General features: G+C 41.5%; 1 protein-coding gene across 2 annotated transcripts in view; it reads left to right on the forward strand.

Annotated features, from left to right (window-relative positions):
* IGF1R (insulin like growth factor 1 receptor) overlaps positions 1–20,237 on the forward strand; it is a 174,424-nt gene that overhangs the window by 108,667 nt on the left and 45,520 nt on the right. The window lies entirely within an intron of this gene.

Raw genomic sequence — 20,237 nt, forward strand, 5'->3', positions numbered from 1 at the left:
TCTATCTTAGGTATCTTTTCCAGCATAAACAACTCTGTCTTTTAGGTACCTCTTTGCAGGTCCTGGGCCTCCACAAAATGTGTAAAAGTACAAGTCCATCAGGTTCTTGAAATAAAAGAATAAAGGACTCTGGGTACTAAGCTTAAAAGTCCAGACAACCCAAGGAAATACAACAAAATTGAATTAGTTGCAGGAATTAATTAATTTTTTCTAACTCCTGCTATTAATCATTTAAATGACCTGGGATGGAAATTACAATTATAATAGTTATGTTTTGCTGTATTTCAGGGTACTCTGCACTCCAATAATTTGACCTAGTTTATTGGTGGTTTTAATTCCACTCTCTCATTTTGAGCCCTTTATTCTCGTTAACAGCTTCGTCAAGTCTTCTAAATATTTTACTGTCTGCTCCATTCCAGGGTCAAATGGGACAAGCATTAACTTCTGGCTAGAGAAAAGCTGTGTTGAAAACTAGTGCTAGTGAAATCCCTTAATGGAACAGATGCATCTGACCTGAAAAATTACATGTATGCTCCAAAATTTACTTCCCCCCTCCTTCTCCAAGAGTAACTATTAAAAGACTTTTCTGCTGCAAAAAATCCCTTGCCCATTTCCTTAGACCATTCAAGTTTCCAAACCCCATAGCTAAACACCTTTCCATATATATTTGCTCAAGTAAGGGCTTTTTTCCCCTGCTTTACTCTTCTAGTAGTCTTCGGTAGTGAAGATTAATTTCACAACTAGGATTTGCTTTTCAAAATACAATGTTTGCCTTTTGTGAAACTTGTGTGGTGTTCCTGTTGGAATTATTTGTTCGCTTTGAATTTTATCATGTTGCAGAAACGATGCACGTGCTCCAGGGAAAGCAGCAGATTTCAGAGGCAACATGTGTATGGAGAAATCTTGCTTTGTTGTGATAGCTCTCATTTCTAGGACAGATGTACTTAACTATTTTTTTCTAATTAAATTCAAACCATGAGTAGTGCGAGGTGGCAGTTTACCAGTGGCTTTTGAAATGTGTTTTTCTGTGAGGAGCGAAACGTGTGGCTTAGAGCAGCAGGCAGGGTATGAAGAGTTCCTTCACGTGTTTATCGAGGACCAAACCTGACAGAAGCTTAGAGAGAAGCTGAAGAATTATGTTAGTGTTTATCCCTTTGACTGGTGCTCTAATATATTTTGTAGCAGATCTCTTCAAATATATGAAGTATTGTGGAGCTGATAAAATCCTTCTGAGGAATTGGGCCCAACTTGTAAGAAGTGTAGCAATTAATATTTCTACCTAGTGAATTTCGTTAGCACTATTTTATCAGCAAGGTTAATCTCCTGACTTCCCAAGCTCTCTTCTGGTTAAAGAATATAGGCATGTCATTTCTTCTTTCACCAGAAAAATGGTTTTCTTGTGCTATATGGTGCCTGTATATACAGCATCACATTTCTTCAATGATTGTGAAGAGGCACAGTGTTATTCTGTGGTCATATTTCTGGCTTTCAAAATCAAGAGTAAAAGTTTTGCAGAAAATAATTTCTGTTCAATTATCTCTTATTCTTGTGCAAAAATAGAGCATTTCCACCCCAGGTAACGATCCTAATCGCCATAGTTTCTAAACCAAAATTTTTACTTTTGAGAAGTCAGAAGTCTAGTACTGCTTAAAAAAAGTTAAAGAAAATCTTAAATATGTTTTCTGCTTTGTCTTACTGAACTGTATGGGCTGATAGGCTTCCTGCTCCCTTCAGAGCTCAGCAGACTTGGGGTTTTGTGAGCTTGGGAATGAGTCCTTTTACCTGTGCAGGCTCCAGGCTGTGACCTGCGTCTTCAGGTTTATTGTTTCTTCACTGTGCCAGAAAGGGGAAAAGTCACGTCACTCCCCAGCTGATGTTTGTTCCTAGCTGGTGAGACAACCCAAGTGAAGCAAATGCAAACTTTGAGAGTACTGGAATAGCTGTTTCCTGCACCTCTTCGGGTTTTTGGCCCAGAGCAGGAGGCCACAGTACCTGATGCTCCTGCATCACACACAGGGACCTGGGCTGCCCAGGTGATTTCAGAAACAAAGCCAAACACCTGAAGTCCATCACCTCAAGATCAGCTCTGAAAGGCGTTAGGATAAATTATTATTCAGTGCATTTAAGATAAGAGTGCATCTAGAGCCCATGGGATTTGCTACCTGGATCTTCAAATTGATGGGCTGTCTGTTCAGTGAAAGAAACAACCACCAAGGGGTGATGGATGGGGGATGGCCTTTGCAGCAAATCACAACAGGGTGGGAAATGAGGGGTGGATGTGAATGACTGATAAGTAAGACTTATTGTAAGGATCTTAAAAATAAAGGAACAATCCGAGAGCAGCTCCAACGCACAGGAATTCAGGATGTCTCACTTGTGGCTGTGCTGAAATCTCTATTGCAGCTCTTCTTTTTATATCCTTTGTCCTTTGAAATACTTCGCTCTTAGGGCTGGGCTCTTATTTATTTATTTCTTCCGCTCGGCAGCTGCAGTGCTCAGACTGGGAGGCTGAGATGCTCACAATGCGCTGCCTGCTGCCAAGAAAGGAGGTATTTGCATTCATTTTCACTTTCTTATTCTGAATACAGAAAACAAATAACCCCCCCACGATCCTACTGAGTCATGTCTCCCCTGAACTGTAAATACCTGTGCAGATACATGATTTGGGGGATTTAGGGGGGATGTAGTACCATCCACTGGTTTACCAGGCAGGTAATAGGAGTGTCTCTATCCAGTGAACAAAGAAGTCTTCTAGTAATCCAGAATAACCATATTAAAAAAAAAAGTGTAAAAAATATCAGTAATAGGTTTTATAGCAGTTATTTAACAGATTTGAAGCCTGATACTTTATTCATATTACTTTTTCTGAATTATTTTCTTTTTTTTTTCCCCTCAAAATTGCAAGTTGTTCATACTGATCCTGTCAGGAGTACTCAGCGCTCAAAAGAAGCAAATTGTTCCCAATTTTCACTCTTTAAGTAATTCTGACAATGATGCAAAGAAGAGAAATGAGACTTTTTTTTTTTAATTCTGAGCAGTGCAGCTTTTGAGGTGCAGAGCTGGGTGTTGGAGTGACTCCCATATGGATTGGGGGCGTTGAGGATACGAGTGGGAGGCCGTGCCGTGCCTCTCGCTCCCTCTCACTGGCAGTCTTACGAGTGGGAAACAAATGGGATCGTAACCTTTCTGAATGTGGAGCTTGGGATGTGCTGACTGGATTATGAAGGCAGCAATTTAACTAAAGGGACATAATTTAACATAATTTAAGGGCGGAGGCTCGGAGAAGTCTAGAGATTGAAACTCCAGATTTTTATATTGTGACATATTGACTAAAACAGATACAAAAAATAATCCTATTGCTACGACATTTGTTTTTGTGTGTCTGCTCAGGTTTTAAAAAGCCTCTTGTTATGAGCACAGCATAGAAATCCACTGTGCCATCTTTTTCTAATGCATTAAATGATCTATAATGTGTTTCTTTTGTGGTGAAACCCCACAGCCTCAGCATGATGAGCGTACATGTGTATTTGTTTAATTCAACATGTTTTCATCTCTCAGTACTGGAAATAGGACATTTTAGTTCTCCAGTCACCGCTGCAGCAAACCAGTGTGTTGTGTGCAGTTCATGCTTGGTTTTTCTTTTCCACCTGAAACATCGGTGTGAAAAATCAGAGAGCTAAAGGGAAATCCCAGTCTGCTGCTGGTACTTGTTTAGAAATATCAAATAACCTCCAGTGTGGGGTTTTTATCTCGCTGTCTTTGTGGTGAGAGTGGTAGAGAAAAGGCATGTGAAAGCCTGTGACAGTGTAGCCTGTAGCAGCTTTGCAGATTGATTCAGATGTTCCATTCAGAGCAGAGATTTGATACACAGTAATGAAATCAAACGGCTTAAAATCATCTTCTATTGATTTTTATGAAGAGAAATCTATACCTGCAGAATCAGACTGGGGTTGTGATAGAGCTCTGCCTTTAAATTTTTCTTTGTTTTGTGCATGTGAGCTTTTACAGGAGATTTTTTCCCTGCACTTTGAATGGCTGCTGCTCCTGCTTTCCTTGAATTTGAAGCCTGGAGCCAAGAGTTGCGTGCCGAAATGCCGCGGCGTAGGAACGCTCCGTGCACGGGCTGCATGTGCCGAGTTGGGAAGGGATATTTTTATGGAGCTGTGGCTGGGGCTGCTGTGGCTGTCCCTGCCTGTGGAGTGGTCCCGTGGGGCAGCGCCTCGTGATGCTGCTCCAGACTCATAAACAAACCATCACGTGGGTGTGCAATCCTGCGGAGCAGCGTGCGGGCACGGATAGACAGCCCCAGCATTATCCTTATTGGATTCCCTGCCGCGCTGGGGCTGATTTGAATGTTTTGGAATGAGTGGTGAATGAAACAACACAGGGCGCTTTTTTTCCTCTTCCCTTCTTTTCCTGTTTATTTTTTGTCTCTTTTCAGTTGTGGGATTTAGGATGCACAAAGAGTCATTGAACCTGTAAGAAGCCTCTCTAATGCAGGTGTTTGCAGTGCAGCCTGGTCCTCTTTGTTGACAAAAATGCACTAACACGAGCAAGCACCACACACCTACAGTCATGTGAGAAGGTGTAGAATTGCAGATAAAGTAATGATTATACTTGAGGATTTAAAAATTTTGTTCTGTGCATTTTTATTTTTTTTTTTTCCTATTTAACCAATAGAGCTTTTATTAAAAATGGATTTCTCTGGCATGTAGTTACTTAGACCCACTTTGTGCCCTGTGGAAGTCACAGTGCTCTGGAACGTGATGTGATTCTTTAGACTGATCTGCTGAGCCTTGATTTGGAATGATTAGACTTCAAAAGCATTTAGCTCCAAATGTGATTGTAGCTCAATTATTGAGTCTTTTGATTGACAGCATGCACATTACAAATGAGTAGGATGCTGTCCATGAAACAATATACACTGCTGGACTTCGCTAAGAAAATAACTTGGATCATGAGATTAGACTTAGAGCTGCTGAATACTTCTTAGTTGTGATCTTCATCCTTAGATACGGGGGCTCAGCTGTAATTTGTTGGATGCTTGTCAACATTGTTGTTTTATCCAGGTAACCCTGACTTATATCAACAAAAACTAGATTCACATGTGCATCAACTTTGTAGCTTCTGGTTCCTGATAGGGTTTTCCGTAGGCTATGTGGATGTTTGGGAGTACCAGATTCATGAGGATACTTTTCTAATGCTTTGTAGGTAATAGCTCACAAAGTTGCATTTTTAGTAGTCTGGATAGGAGCGAGGCTTGAGGAGTGATTTAAGAGCTCAAGGAAGAGCCTGCAGAGTGTGCAAGCTCCGGAAGGATAATTTAGGCTAACAGGGGATCAGGGGAAAAGCTAATGTAGAGCAGGAGATGGCAGAATGAACAGAATTCATCTGTTCAGGGAAGAGAAAGACATGAGCAAAGCTGTGCTCATGCAGGTGAGGTGAAATCTGAGGGAATGAGAAGCTGGCCAGAGGGGCTTGTGGCCTTGTAGAGTTTATTTTAAGTGTAACTTGGCAGATTTCGAACTGCATTTAAAAAGATTCTGGTTTCCACAGACATTGCTATTAAGTTATTTGTTCTGAGCCTGTTTGGTTTTTGTTACCCATTGCACCAAGAGCCACAAAATGCTTTTTAAATTGTCTTTTCTCAAAGACAGTGCTCAGGAACACATTGACCTGATAATGTCATTCTCTAAATGATAGTTTTTAAGGCAGACACATTTGTTAATCTTAAAAAAGGCAGTTTGGAGCAATCTCCCAGGTTCAGATGCAGATGGTTTGGACCGTGTCCCAAGCTGTGCAGCTGTGGGCAGCTCATGGAGTCTTCAGGTTCCATCTTCGTGCCATGGGTGAAATCCTGTCACATCCCCACTGGTGTGTTGTTAAATCCAGCTGTGACTGCAGGGTACTGGGGCTGTTGGTGGCTGAGAAAATCCAGTTGCGATTGACATTGGTTTTGTAGTAGAGTTTCCATCAAACGTTTGTCAGTCAAGTGGGGACCAAAGACAAAAAGATGGGAGTTTTGTGTGGCTGGAAGTGGCTGAAGTCTGTCCATGTGTGTCTGTCCCTCAGTGGAAGAAGTCACCATCTCTCCCCAGTGAGCAAGACAAGAATTAGATTAACTTTTCTCAAGTGACAAATTTGGCAGTGTATGTCTTAAAAACAATTGTTGACATAAAGTTAGTTCAGAGACACTTAATGGTGCAAGTGTGTAAACTTCCCCAGGTGACACCATCTGCATATTTGATTAAAAAACCCAGAATGACAAAATAAAGAAAACAATGTATTTTAAAAAGTGAAATTAATTTTTAAAGCTATTTGGTTTATTAATTAGAAAACCTCCAAAAATCAAAAGGTCCTTGAGCTAAAATATCTAAGAAACCTTTGGAGAAAATACTTCGTGCGTATTTCCTTTTAAGAATCCCACAATTCTGCTTTACATTCTTTACCCTACTGTAGTTTATAATGAGACTTTCAGCTGAACTTTACTGTTAAGTGATGTGGTGCTGACTTTTCTGGATCAAGTAAGTCCTGTGAGGAGCACTGAGAGAGCTGGGGGTGTTCAGCCTGGATAAAAGGAGGCTCAGGGGCAGCCTTATCGCTCTCTACAGCTCCCTGGCACGAGGGAGTCGGGCTCTTGTCTCAGGCAGCCAGCAACAGGACAGGAGAAATGGCATCAAATTGTGCCAGGAGGGGTTCAGCTTGGACATGAGGGAGAATTTCTTCCCTGAGAGACTAGTCAGGAAGGGGCTGCGCAGAGAGGTGGTGGAGTCCCTATCCCTGGTGGTGTTCCGAAAACGACTGGACGTGACACTCAGTGTTCTGGTTTAGTGGACAAGGTGGTGATTGGTAAGAGGTTGGATTTGATCATCTTGGAGGTCCTTTCTAACCTTTATTTTTTATGATACTGTGATCTGTCGTGTCACTCTAAAATTTTTGGCTCAGTACTCTTTGGTCAGACAAACCTTGTTTGTTTCCGTGCTGAAGATGTTGACATTTGTTGTCATCCTTTAAAGCCTACAGAATACTCACCAGAGTGTCTTTGTGTTTGTCCCAGAAGACCCAAGTCTGATACTGCAAAGGTATTTTGCATTTTAGGCTAGGCTGGGGTCCACTGTTAGGGTGAAATATCTGGTTTTTTGTGGCTACTGACATATTCACTAGTAGAATTTTTTACAAAAACTCCCAAAGCAAGCTGATTTCGAAAATAATTTTTAAAAGATCGTCTGGCTTCTGCTTGGTCTTTTCTCTATTATGTGCTAACAGCCTGGCAAGAAAATTCTTGAGCTCCAGGTCCTCTGAATAGCGTTCTGCAATTGTGTGCTGGAATCTGTAATTCAGGACTGGTTGCATTTTAAAGGAAAGTTATTATGGTCATGTAGTGTCAGAGGCTTTTGCATATTAAGGCAAACAGCTTCTTCTGTTCCTAGATCTTCTACCTTTCGCTGGAACATGGAGTCACTCATCTTTTTTTTAATTGCATTTATCCCCCCAAGCCCCGCATCAAAACCAGCCACTTGATTAGATTTCATACTTTGTAAAGCATTTTGAGAACTGCTGATTAAAAAGCATTGTATGAATGTGAAATATATATTTTTCTGTTACTAAGCATTCATCGAATTTAATTTGTGGGAGCCAAGGCCAAGAAGCCGATGTTGGTAGGAGCAAGCTCTTTAAAACCTGGGAAAGGGAGGTGGAAGCTTTATCAGATGAACTGTTGGTCGAAAAGCACTGCCCAGGAAAGGTATAAATGGATTAAAAGTTTCCCATGTGGGGAAGGACATGATGTGGGGAGGAGGGAGTAATTAGTCAGTTTGGAGATCTTCTGTAGCACTTAATCCTCCAGCGGCAGCGTGGCCACCAACGGATGCTGCATCCTTGGGGATGATCTCTGGGAAGCTGCTTTACTTTCTGTCATCACTTTAATGAGCCATGGTGCCTGGATAAAGTGCAGCAAATGAATCTGAGAAATATTTAAGCTGAAATATGTATTAAGGGTAGTAGCTGGCCCAACCCCTTAATTTTTCCCCACGTCATTGCTAATTCATAAAAACAAACCATAGAACAGCCTTGAACTTTGTGCAAAAATCTGTTGCTCTGTAATTTGCAATTTAAATGATACTTCTCTGTATTTGACTGCAGGCAAGATCAGCTATTCTATTCCCATCCAATTTAATGCTTTTAGTTTTGGGTGTGTGCGTGGGACATCCTGGAATACTAATTATTTTTTCCTCTCCCTGTTTCTTGTTTCAGACCCATCAACAAATAGGATCTTCTGGTTTTGGTAGTTACCTTTCATTGCTTTTCAGTAGAGGTTCTGTCTGCAAATTTGGATTTGTCTGGATTTTGTTTGTTTTTTAACCAGTGTAATTTTTAAACAATGTGTTCTGGCTAATGTTTGCATAATCTACAGAAAACTTCATTTAATAGGTATGGAAGTTGAGGTTCATATAACTGCAGAGAAAGCAGGGCCTGCCCTTCTTGAAATAGAGACAGAGCCATTTGTTGTCTTGTGTTGCAGTCAAACATTGGAAAAGAAATACCATCTCTAAGATGGAATAGGAAGGTGGTTCTCAATTTAGGTGATGGCAATACAGCCCTGTCCCCTGCTGCCCCCCAGCTGGCCAGAACCAGCCATTGGTATCTTTCGTAGCTGGACCAGAGGTGGTACATGACTGTCACAACATTTCTCAGCATCAGCATTAAATGGTTGTGGGGGGTGATATGATATTGGTATCTGCAGCAGGACCAGAAATCATTTTGTTCTTGGTCTGCTTTGTGTTCTGTAAATACACAATGGAGAATGTGGGGAATGGCATGGCTGGTGTGTTCAGAATGTCAGTACAGGAAGGAGAATGTACCTCCAAATAGTAAAAATGCAGTGTAGCATCATGAGGAGGTGGAAAATGGGAAGTGTGGTGATGCTTTCACCCCTTTGACCTCTATAACCAAAGATATCTGCAGTTATTGGCTCAGGGAGACCCATAACTGGAAGAAAAGGTAATTGCAGTCTTGTTACTACAGTATTATTGAGAAATAAAGCTTAGAATTGAATGAATTTTCCATTTGTAGGTGTTTGTGGGTGTTCTATAAATCCAATAATTCCTGGGGTAAACGAGGCTGTGGAAAGTTTCATGGTCTGTCTGAAGTCTGCACATTCTGCGTGAAGAACCTGTAAATACTGATACTGCTGAATTGTAAAGCTTGTTTGTTTTGGGAACCTGGGTTTTCTCCTGTAACTAATACTAGACTTCTGCAGAATTAATGAAATACTTAGTGGAATTTTAACATTAAAAGAGAATTTCTAAAAACTGTAGAAAAGGGTGTGTCAAATTATCACATGGTGTGGAAAAACATCATTGCTGTATTTTATCATAAACATTTTTAAAATTATGTAAATAATATGAAACTAAAAAAATAAATGGTAGTACTAAGTTTTGCTCTATTTAGTTCTTCAAAACCATTTTTATGATTTTACTCAGTGGTCTAGATGGATGAAAACATAATCCATATTTAAATCCTTTCCTCAAAGTGTAGTGAACTTTAGTGCCTTTGATAAATTTAGATAATTTTTCTGCTTGCTAAGCTGGAGGAGTGTTTAATAGCTCTTAAAATTTGTCTTGTGTGGCAAGTGATGGAAAACAATTCCACCAGTAGCATTGCTATAGAGATGGGGAGAGGTACAGATCATGTTTTCTCTTTGAACATCTGACTCACCAGAGCTGCCTGTTAATCCTGACAGCTTTATTGCAAAGCAAAGAAAGCGGCTTGAATAAATTCAGGAAAAAAAAGTTGCAGCATCATTGCCTACCTGCAGCAGAGACAGTGACCCTGGGATTAAAGGGAAGGAGAGGCAGGTGTTCTTGGTTTGCCTTTTTAGGAGGATTTAGGAGCTGTCACTCTCTCTCAGCTACAGTACTCTAAGGGAACACTTATTTTCCATGGGGAAAACAGTTCAGTTACACAAAGCTGTCCATGTTCACCACTTGGTCTCCTGGTAATGTTTTTTTGAACCTTAAAATTTCTAAATGTAGTCCAGATCTTGCCTTGCTTTTATAGACCCCTGGATAAATTCTTCTGAACCTGCTTTTCAGCAAAGTCTCTTAGTGAGTTGTGGGTTTCTTGCTTTTTGTGGGGTTTTTAATAGCTCTAGTACTCTAATGAATCAGTGAAGCCTAGAATGTCAAGGGTTGGAAGGGATGTTCAGGTCATTGAGTCCCAAACCCCCTGCCATGGGCAGGGACAATTTCCACTAGACCAGTTTAATCAAGGTTTTATCCATCCTGGCCTTGTAATGAATCCACCTCCATGAGTGTTAGACCCTAATCCCAGCCAACAACAACATATTTTGAATTTTAAAAAATGTCTATACCTATTTTCCGTCTGCTTTTTGGATAAATATTTATTTATATTGAGCATATATGGGAGCTATGAATTAAAAGAAGCTTTGGGCCCCACAGGTGCCTGGCGTGAGTTAAAAATGCATCAATTATGAGGCACCTCTGCAGTGACAACACCTCAGATTTCTTACTGGAATTTTTGAACTAGCAAAGGTTTTGTTTAAAAGATGGGATATGATTGCATGAGACTTGGGCATTCATATGGATAAGGAATGTCACCCAGCCCTCATTTGTATGTAATCCAGTTTTTTCCTTATTTTGCTGCATTTAGATACCTGATAGAGTCTCTTTCTCTGCCAGCCACTGGAGGTCTGTAGTGGGCCAGCATCAGTGAACACACTGTGCTCTCGGGGGAGTTTTGGATAAAATTTGAGGGTTTTTTACCTCCTTTGGATTTTGAGAGGCCAGTGAGTCTGTCAGGCTTGGATTTGCGTGGAGCCTGTGGTGTGTCAGTGCTGTAGGTGACCGAGGAGCTGCTCAGCGGAGCCGCGGACGCTGAAGTCACTGGGGTGAGTGTGTAGGAATCCCAGAGGGTTTGTGCTGCAGACAGAGCATCGATCCCCAGCCCGGTGCCAGCTCGGCGTGTCATTGCCCAGACATGGCCTCTAATACCAGCTTCAAGATGAGCTGCCAAAACCACAGTGCTCAAGGCCTCTCCCTCTGAGTTCGGCCAATGCTCAAACGAAACAGCCCCCAGCTTGTTCCTCCGGGACACAGGCCTGCCTTGTTAGGAAATCGGTGAAGTTTGGGAACCCACAATACCTCACATAGCTCTGTGTACAGTAATGGAGGGTGGAAATAGGGCCATAGGCATGAGCAACCAGACGAGTTATAAATATAGAATACTCTCTCAATTCCAGTTTCGTTAGTCATGGGAGGACAGTGAGAGTTTTATAAACTTATAAGGAATATACAAACAGTTCTGAATTTAAAATAACTCTGTATAATTTTTTTAGTGTGTGAAAAGAATATTCTTTTTTGAGACCATCCTTGTAAGTATCTGCTATACACAGAGCGTAAGGATCTGCGTATTTATATGTTCATGTGAATGTGACTTGAGATGACAAAAAAAGGTACCGGAGAAGAAAAGCGTAGCTCAAACGTGCCAAACTCGAGCAAAAACAGAGTGGGAAGCAGCGTGCTTCCCACTTTGTGCCAGTATCAAAAACACGAATCCCCTCCTTTTCTTTAATAAGTGCTGTCTGATGCCGTCTCCAGCTTCAGAGCAGCCAGGCAGTGTCTCTGAGCTGGCTTTGCTGCAGCCTGGAGCCCCTGTCAGATCCAGGGATACAGCTCACCTTGGCTGTCCTTCCTACAAATAAATAAATAAACCTCTACTACTCCCTAATCTGATCACAAATCCTTACTACAGGGAAGGATTTAGAAAGTCCGAAGCAATGTCATTATTATTTTTCCCCAGTCGTGCTAGCAGGAATTCCTCAAAAGTGTGTGGAAGTGTATCAACAGAGAGAGCTCGAGCATCCGAGTCTTAGCTGTGTGTGAGTACATGGCCAGCAGCGCTGTGTGTGCCGTTTGTCCCGTGAGTATATTCTCTGTGTTTGCAGTTTCTGGGGGATGTCACAGTCAAACAGTTTATTTATCAAACTCTTGGAAGAACCGAAATAGTTCAGTCTCACAACGGAGGAGGTTTTTAAAGATAGTGAGCTGAGTACAGGCAGGATGACACTGTCATCCCTCACTTGGCTTAGCAGGAAGCACTGAGCACTCCCAGCTGTTGCTTTTCCATCCGTGCTCCTTGCTGACCCAAGGCACTTTTTCCCAGTGCCTTCTGACTCAGGTGTTTGAGTCCTTTGCTTGGCTCGAGCTGTCTGGGGATGCAGAGCTGCTGAACTTGCAGCAGTTCACTTGGGGCCTGCTTTGGGTTTGTGGTTGTGTCCAGTGCCACAATGGACTGGGAGCATCCTTGCACTTCCCAAAGCAGGTTCTGCAGGCCAGCTCTAGCTTTTCTGCCCACACACAGAGCTGGTCAGGAACCTGTAAGCAAACAGGCAGCTGTTTCAGCAGTTATGTTGTTTGCAGATCAGACCATGGAGGATGGAGTTTAGGTCCAGATAGTTCAGAGTGATTGAGAAATTATTAAAGCGATTTGCATCAAGTCTAAAAAGATAACTCAACAATTTCCAGTTTCCCTCTGAGACACTTCTGTCCATGCTTGTGGTGTATGAGAAGAAAGTAATTCTAATACAGCTTTAAAGTCACCTATATCCTTTCCACTGTCAGTGTTGCCTGTAGATTTGTTAAAATGCATTAAGAAATGGATTCATGCAGAATCTTCCTGTCTGCTTTTAGGTCTTAGAAATTCTGGAACTTTCTGTATTCCCTCTGTGTTTATAATAGAGGAAGATTTAGAATGAAAAATACATTTAATGGTTATTAAAACCAAGGAAAGAGCTCACCCTTTGATTGTTGAGGATCTCTAGAGCACAATCTTCAGTTGCTGTCAGATTTGCTTACACTCTTGTATTTCTGGAGGGCCTGAAGGAAATACTTTATCTGATCATTTTAGCATAATTGTCTTAATATTGTTTGGAGTATCATTGCTGTTGTGGTTAACAAGGGTGCTTTTCACTTGCAATGTACAAATATCATAAGTGATGTCACACTCCCAGATTTAGTAGTTTTTAATTTAGAGCAAATGCACCAGGTGTCTCTGATAACTTTGCAAACCATCAGCATTCTTGCACCTCGTCCTGCCCTTCCATTATCATCTTGCTCTTTTCTCGGGCTCCTGAACATCTTGATCTTAATCCTGGTTTTAGTGGCCTATCTCACTAACAGGTGAACAGCTTGAAAAATCTTGCTCTGTAGTAAAGCAGTTTGAATGTTCTTGGTCTTTCTGGCTATTTCCTTGAATTTTCTAATGTTTAGAACTTGACAGGTTTTGTCATTTGTCGTTGTCTGAGTTGGAGATGAACAAAAATTTTCTAGGTTTGCCCCACTGTGTGCATTTTGAACAGTTTTCCTAAAGCTTTTTCTTTCCCTTCAATTTTAGTGTAATTAGCCCTCGGCTGGAGCAGTGTTGATTCAGCCTCCAAGACGAACATTCTGTTTCATTGCTGGTGCCAGAATGGTTAAGCTGTTGATGGGTGGAAGGCATGAACGCAAAGGGCATTCCTGAAATTGAGCAGGAGCTGAATCCCTCCGAACCAGTGACTCTTGTTTGCCCTGGATTAAACTGCTGTGATCCTTCGGCATTAAGAGAACTACATAATTTAGGCCAGTGTGATAATGTTATCAGCCTGTCTTTCTCCTTTAGAATAAATCTGGAATGTGAATAGTAGTCCTCCTCCAGCTGGGCTTTTGCCAGGAGATGGCTGACCAGCACTCCTTGCTTGCAGTATATTAATTAAATCCTGTAAAGCTTATTGCCTTACACTTGCAGCATTTGGAAGACAGGCAGATTAAATCTAGCTTTAAGCAAGAACAAGCAAAACCCCAATATATCGCTCGTAATCTGCAACAAAAAGAAAAATAATTTGCCTCAGAGCTTTCTTCAGCAGCACTTTGCTTTCCTTATCTGTTACTGCAGAGTTCAGGAACTTCAGTTGTCCCTTTAGGAATGTGGACAAATCTGTGACAGTGAGTGGTGGGGGATGGCAGTGAATGGGGAGTAGATTTCACCACCACGGGGGGACCATCATGTTCTTGCCTTTGTCCCCCCTCTGATGAGTGTCACTGTTCTGATTTGCATCTTCCAGTGGGAAATTGCCTCGTGCGTAGAGGAAATGATTCTGGAACAGTGCAGTACTGATGGTAAAACATTCCCAACCAGTTTGTTTGCCCAGTGTTGAAGATAGAGTGCAACTGGCCCCAAATCCCCAGAGATGGTTTTGTATCTGCCTCCATGGGGTTTGTTTATGTGCTGAACTCATTCTGGTGTGGAAGGGACTAAATGGACTTGTTTTTTTCCTCATTCTCCCAAGTGCCAGCTGCAACGATGCCAGTCTGGGCTGTGCTGGGCAACATAAACTGTTTTGAAAGAGAATGCAATTCATGCTGCTGGGGTTTGTCAATAACTCGTGTTTGTTTGCACCTTCCTGGGCCATAGGCTTACGCACTCGGGAGCCGACGCACACTACCTGTGCTATCCATGGGTTCCTGTTGACTGTGGGATAAGGTGGTTGTTTTCTTTGCTCAGGTTTCCATTTGCTCTCATTTCAGTGTGATGGGAGTTCCTGTAATGCTGCTGGAGCATTTAGCAGGGTTGATTGCTTCATTTGCAGAAACCTGAAGGAATGGGAGTTTTGCAGTGCCAGAGAGTGTCCCCAAGTCCTCTGCTCTGAATAAAATGGATCTGGCACACATCTTGTTTTGTATCACAGCTGGGAAGCCTGGAAGCTGTTTTGGTATAACTTCTAGGGTAAGGAATGAATGAGAGGCGGCCAAAGGAGGGATGTGTGGGGTCATCAACCTCCAGTGTGTCCAACTGGAGTATGCTCATTGAATGATGAATGCTTCCTCTCTGCTTTTTAGACCTCATTGTATGTGGTGGAATCTGAGAGTCTCCAGGTGCTGGATGGTGCTGGACCTTCGTCTCCTAAGCTTTCTTCCATTCCTTTTTTCCACTTCCTTTGGTCCAGAGTCATCTACAGGTGCTTCCATCTGAGTTGGCTCCAGCTGCTGCACAACTGCCTGTGTATTGTTGTTCACCTATAAAATCCTGAGGAGGGGAATCCAAGAACAGATTCCTTGATAAATCTTCGGTATGATTAAAAATTGGGCAGTTAGTGGGCTGATGTCAGGCTGGGCAAATCCACTGAGATTATTTTGAGGTTCTGGATGCTTCATCACACCCACTTCCTCAGGCAGTGATAAAGACATATACATCATCTGTGACAAACAGAAATACCAAGAAGCGGGAGACCAAAAAGCTTGTGTGGAGGCTGACCAGGTGTAGTAGGAAGAAAATAATTCCCTGAACCACCTCAGAATAATTTCAGGATCCTTGGAAAGGTCTCAGGGATAAAAATGGGTTGGTAGTGACTAGGATTTAAACATGGAAATGCATGACTGATCTTGAGTCAGGCATAGCTTGCAGGCTGTAGACTTAATGCCCTCTTGGTGTAAGTTTATATAGACCTATCCAAGTATTTTGGTGGTGGACATGACATACTGGAGGTTTAACAAAGGAGGAGATGATCTCTTTCAGGTCCTAGATCAGTGCTGGGTTGAACTGAACTTTTGAGATATGGCAGTTAATGTCAAAAGCTGCCAGACTTTGTGCCTTATCTATTAGGAAGTGGTTTGACATGGCAGCATTTTTTGCCTTCAGGATTTTCACTGAATACAAGTTAACCAGTTTTAGGGAAGGGGAACAGAAAAGACAAAAAATATATTGTTGTTGATGTACTGCTAATACCTATTTCTGTGGCAATATAAAGATTTATACAACTGCTGAGTGGCCTCTTCAGTGCCTTAGTGATGACTTTTACCCATATTTCTGTGATCAGAATACGCTGCTGCATGTATTTAATATGTGTATTTCCTTTTATTCTGTAGTTTTTGATTCCAGCTCTGACCATGAATCACTGGAACTGGATTTTCTGAGTAATGTCTCTCCAGTCTCTCTATTCTCGCAGAATATTGGGCAAAAGAAATCAGGTCTTGTATAGGCTGTCTGAGCATTTGAAGTCAGCTGTTTGAAAGGCCGTACCAAAGTTTAGCCCATTAAAATGCAATATTTTTTAAATTCTGTCATGTAGAAGGATTAACATTCCAAAAGTGACTGTATTTTTCTGTCTTTGTGGATAAATTTAGACAGCTAATTTTTTCAGTAGCTGGCTAGGAGAAAACGCTCCCTTCCTCCTCTGGTTTCTGCTCAAAACGAGGTGCTTTTTTCCCCCCCCCTATTTTTTTTCTGAAACATTATTTTATCTAAAGGATGCTTTAAGAAAGAGCATACAAAAAAAAAAAAAAAATCCAAACCAAAGAAGGATCAAATATCTTTTTACAAGGAGAGAAAGAATCTTTAAAAAATATTTATCCCACACTTGGCAACCTTTCGCTTGCCCGCATGTGACTGGCGCGGTGCCATCCTTGGCCGAGGCCGGCGCCTCTGCTTGCCAGGAGTCTTCCTCCTCTGGCTGCATTTTCACTCCCTGTGACTGATTGTTTATTCACCTGATTTTTCTGCTCCAGCATCGCTGAAGTCATGGCGTCTTGGAGATGATAAGAACACTTTGTCTGCCCAAACTGTATGATAGCTGTGATGTCAACGCGGGGTGTTCACAGCGAGCCCTGGCGTGGTGCACGCTCCACATAGCAGAGAGGGATTAGATGTCAGACAAACTTACTGCCACCTCCTTAGCCTGAGCCTGTCCAGAAGGGAACTGTCGTAAATACAGGCAGATGATTTGTCGCTTGCTTTTTAAATTCTTTTTCCCCCCGTAGTTGTGTTTGAGGATTTCCAAACCTTGCTTTGTGTTTGCAGTTCTGGTTTAGCATCTTGGGGGTTTTCATTGAGGGTAATGAGTCTCTGTGTCAGATTCTCTTGGGGCTCCTTGTGTTTGTTTCTAAGATGTTTCTTGCATTTAGTTTTAAGGTATCTCCTTGCTGTATGTCGGGTCTGAATCTGATTTTCTCAGTAAACAGGCATCTTGGAAAAAATTTTGCCTTTTATTTTCTTTTTTGTCAGTGATCATAGTATCTTAATAGTCTTTGGAAGATCTTCTGAGTTTTTTGTTGACAGGGAAAACTCATTTGAAGAAATCAGAGAGAAGGCGAGGTACAGATGGACAATGAAAGTTCTGTTGTTGGTTTTGCTCCAGGAAACTGGATTTGTATTGTGTACTGTCTTTCTCTGAAGATCTGACGCTACTTTCACTCCCTAAATGTAAATGGATGCTGGTCTAGTCAGGCCTCCATCAACTCTTTATTAAAGTGCTTAAGTGTCTGCCCTTCTCCACGTCTTGCTTTGACTTCCTTCTCCCATGGCTGCTCTCCAAGGTCTCTGAAATTTTCCATTATTTTGGTATCTCCATGTGATGACAATTAAGCATTTTTTGCCCTTGGGCTTGTCAGCAAGGATTTGTTCTGGGGGTTATTTTTTTTGTGTATATCGTCATCAGCCTTCATGTTCCAAGGCACTGTTGTACCTGGCTGATAAATTCTGTCCCCAGATGCCAGCCCACTGTTTGCTTGTGTCCGTGTCTCTAATGCTCTTGCAGAGTAAAGTCAACAAGTTACTGAGTGTATTGCAGGGCACTTTTTTTGGCCAAGGTATTTTGGAACCTGCATTTTACATGTTTTGGTACAAATCTAGGAGCCCAAGTAGCACAGTTTGGGAGGGTGGGGGAGGATAGATGGCTCTGGACTGTGAGGTCAGCCAGTGTTGTTTAGTGAGGTTTTTAGAACAGGGATATCTGAGGGAACTGGCGTGTAAGGCAGATAAGGCCTTTTTGTTGTTGATAATATGTCCCACACACACACACAGAAGTTCTTGTTCTGCCTCTTCAAAGAAACAGGATACCCGTATTGTCTCCAGGCTGAAAACTCTGCCAACGTTAGCAAGAACAAGCAGAAAATAGGACTGAGGAAAAACCGAGGCTGCTGAGCTTTTAAAAAATAATCTCTATAAACTTTTCAAGAGTTCATATTAGAATGGTTGTGATTAAAATATTACTATAGTTTTGAAAACCTGTTTCACTGATTGCCTTTTTCATGTGAACTTGTGTATCCTTCTGTGTTCCAATTTATATTTCCGTAGACCAGAGTCAGCAGATTTACCAGGAGATGCAGGGAATCCTATTTTTATAGCAGACTGCTCATGAATGGCAGAGGCATTAAGGGAATACAGGAGTCTTTCCCAGGAATGAAATAAACTTAATCTATGTTTATCTCAATACTTAGTACAACAGTGTTTGTTTTCCAGCAAATTGTTCAGATGAAAACAAAAAAATCATGAATTTAATCAATACATACAGTAATAAACTTTGTGGAGGCATGGGGTGGGGTATGTGTGGTTTTTTTAGTAGGGCTTTGAACTGGAAATGTAGCTACCACATGAAATCTGAGTTCTGGCACCCACTCAGCACAGCAGTCCATCTGCTAGCAAGACACACTGATTTATTTTCTTTTTTAATCCCTTAGTAGTGCCAGATGCAAGTCCTGTGTACCTTAAGGTGAAAGGCAATTTGTGATGCGTTACCAAGGTGGCATCTGGGCAGACTTCTTTTACACTGGTGCAGATTACAGTCAAAAAGAGAATACATACCTGCATGTGTGTTTTATTTTGGTGTACAGGTTTGTTGTGTATGGTTTGTTTCCTTTTCAAGAAAAAAAGCATCTTGCATCTTCAGACAATGAGTTATTTAGCAGTGATTGCCTCTTCATTTGTGCTCTCTGTAGTCTTACAGACTGCAAAAATTTTCTTAATTTGGTTTTCATGTGACAGTTGTGATACTTGTGGCCTGAGCAGGCACCAGCAGCGCTCGTGGTCCCACCTCCTTGTTCTCATAGTTTCACCCCTCCATCCATTTCAAAACAAAGTGATTACAATTCATCAGAGTCAATTAGAGTAATTTTGACAAGAAATGTAAAATTCCTCACTGGCATTTTGACAAGTCCTTTTCAAGGTGGGCACTACTTAAAGCTGTGAGAAAATGGCTCTTTATAATCAAAAGTCATTGTAAGATGTCAACATTGTGGATGCAGAGCCATGAGCAATGGGGGTTTTTGTGGTTTTTTGGTTTGTTTTTGTGGGGGAATTATTGTTTTTATTGCTGTTACTGTTATTAGTATTGCTTAATAGCAGTCTTGAGCATTTTATCCTGTGTCAGGATGGTGGAGTTCCGCTGAATGGGATTGTAAAAACTGGAAAGCCTGGACTTCATTATGGCAAGAGGAGGGCATTAAAATTTTAGGGTGTTTAGTCCTGGATTAAAAAAAAAACCACTGTAGTTGCAAACTGAGAGATAAATCACAATGAAGAACTTGTGTGGAGTTGCATCAGCTACTTCCATGGTCATTTTGGGATGTTAACCTCTCCTGATTCTCTGCTTTCTGCTGAAATCATTCAGTTTAAATGTCTGTGGTGCTTCACTTGGATCTTCTGTAGTGGCACCGCTGAAATCCAGTTTTCTGCTGTTGTTACTGACACAGTGTTTTAGCTAAGTTAGAAAGTGGCAAACAGCTACTTAATGCAAACCACATTTGCAAAATGTGTGTTTCCAGAGCCTCTGGCACAGGGCTGGTGTGGCTAAAAGGCCATAGAGTGCTGTAATCAAAATGCTGTTGTTACATAAATATAATGCTGCCACTTCTTTTGATCTAGCAGTGGTGAGCTCGGCTACTGAGGATTCTGCTCTTTGTTCGTGTCTTCCAAGCTGAAACGCGTTCACATAAAACGAATGTCTCCATAAATTTGCACCCCCTTTATTTTTTTTCTCCCTTTCATATTTTGTTCTCTGAACCCAGAATTTGAGGATAAGGCAGAATTCTGTTATGCTCTTCAGGGGAAAATAGTAGCTCCGTAATTCCTCGGTATTTGATGTGGATGATGATTTGATACTTTATTAAACCGCATTTTGCACGCATAAGCAACATTGAGATGCTACACTAGGGTCAGGCCAACCATGTGTGCTGCAGTAGAGCAGTGCTTCCTTCTACAAGTGTAATTAAGTTGTTTTGAAGGAAGCTTGTTTTCTTGCCAGTAAAAGACCAATTTGAAGTACAAATAGGAAAGGCAAGAAATGCTTAGAAAGACAGTAAGTCAGCATGCCAGAAAAAAAAAATTGTCCATAATACTAGGGCTATGGAATAGGTTCCAGTACTGCCTGTTTCCATTATCCTTATGTTGATCTTCCTTTCAGCAGTTTT

This window comes from Pseudopodoces humilis, chromosome 16 (genome assembly GCF_049639895.1).
Source record: "Pseudopodoces humilis isolate 2021_Gansu_Grassland_sample_001 chromosome 16, ASM4963989v1, whole genome shotgun sequence".
NCBI lineage: Eukaryota > Metazoa > Chordata > Aves > Passeriformes > Paridae > Pseudopodoces > Pseudopodoces humilis.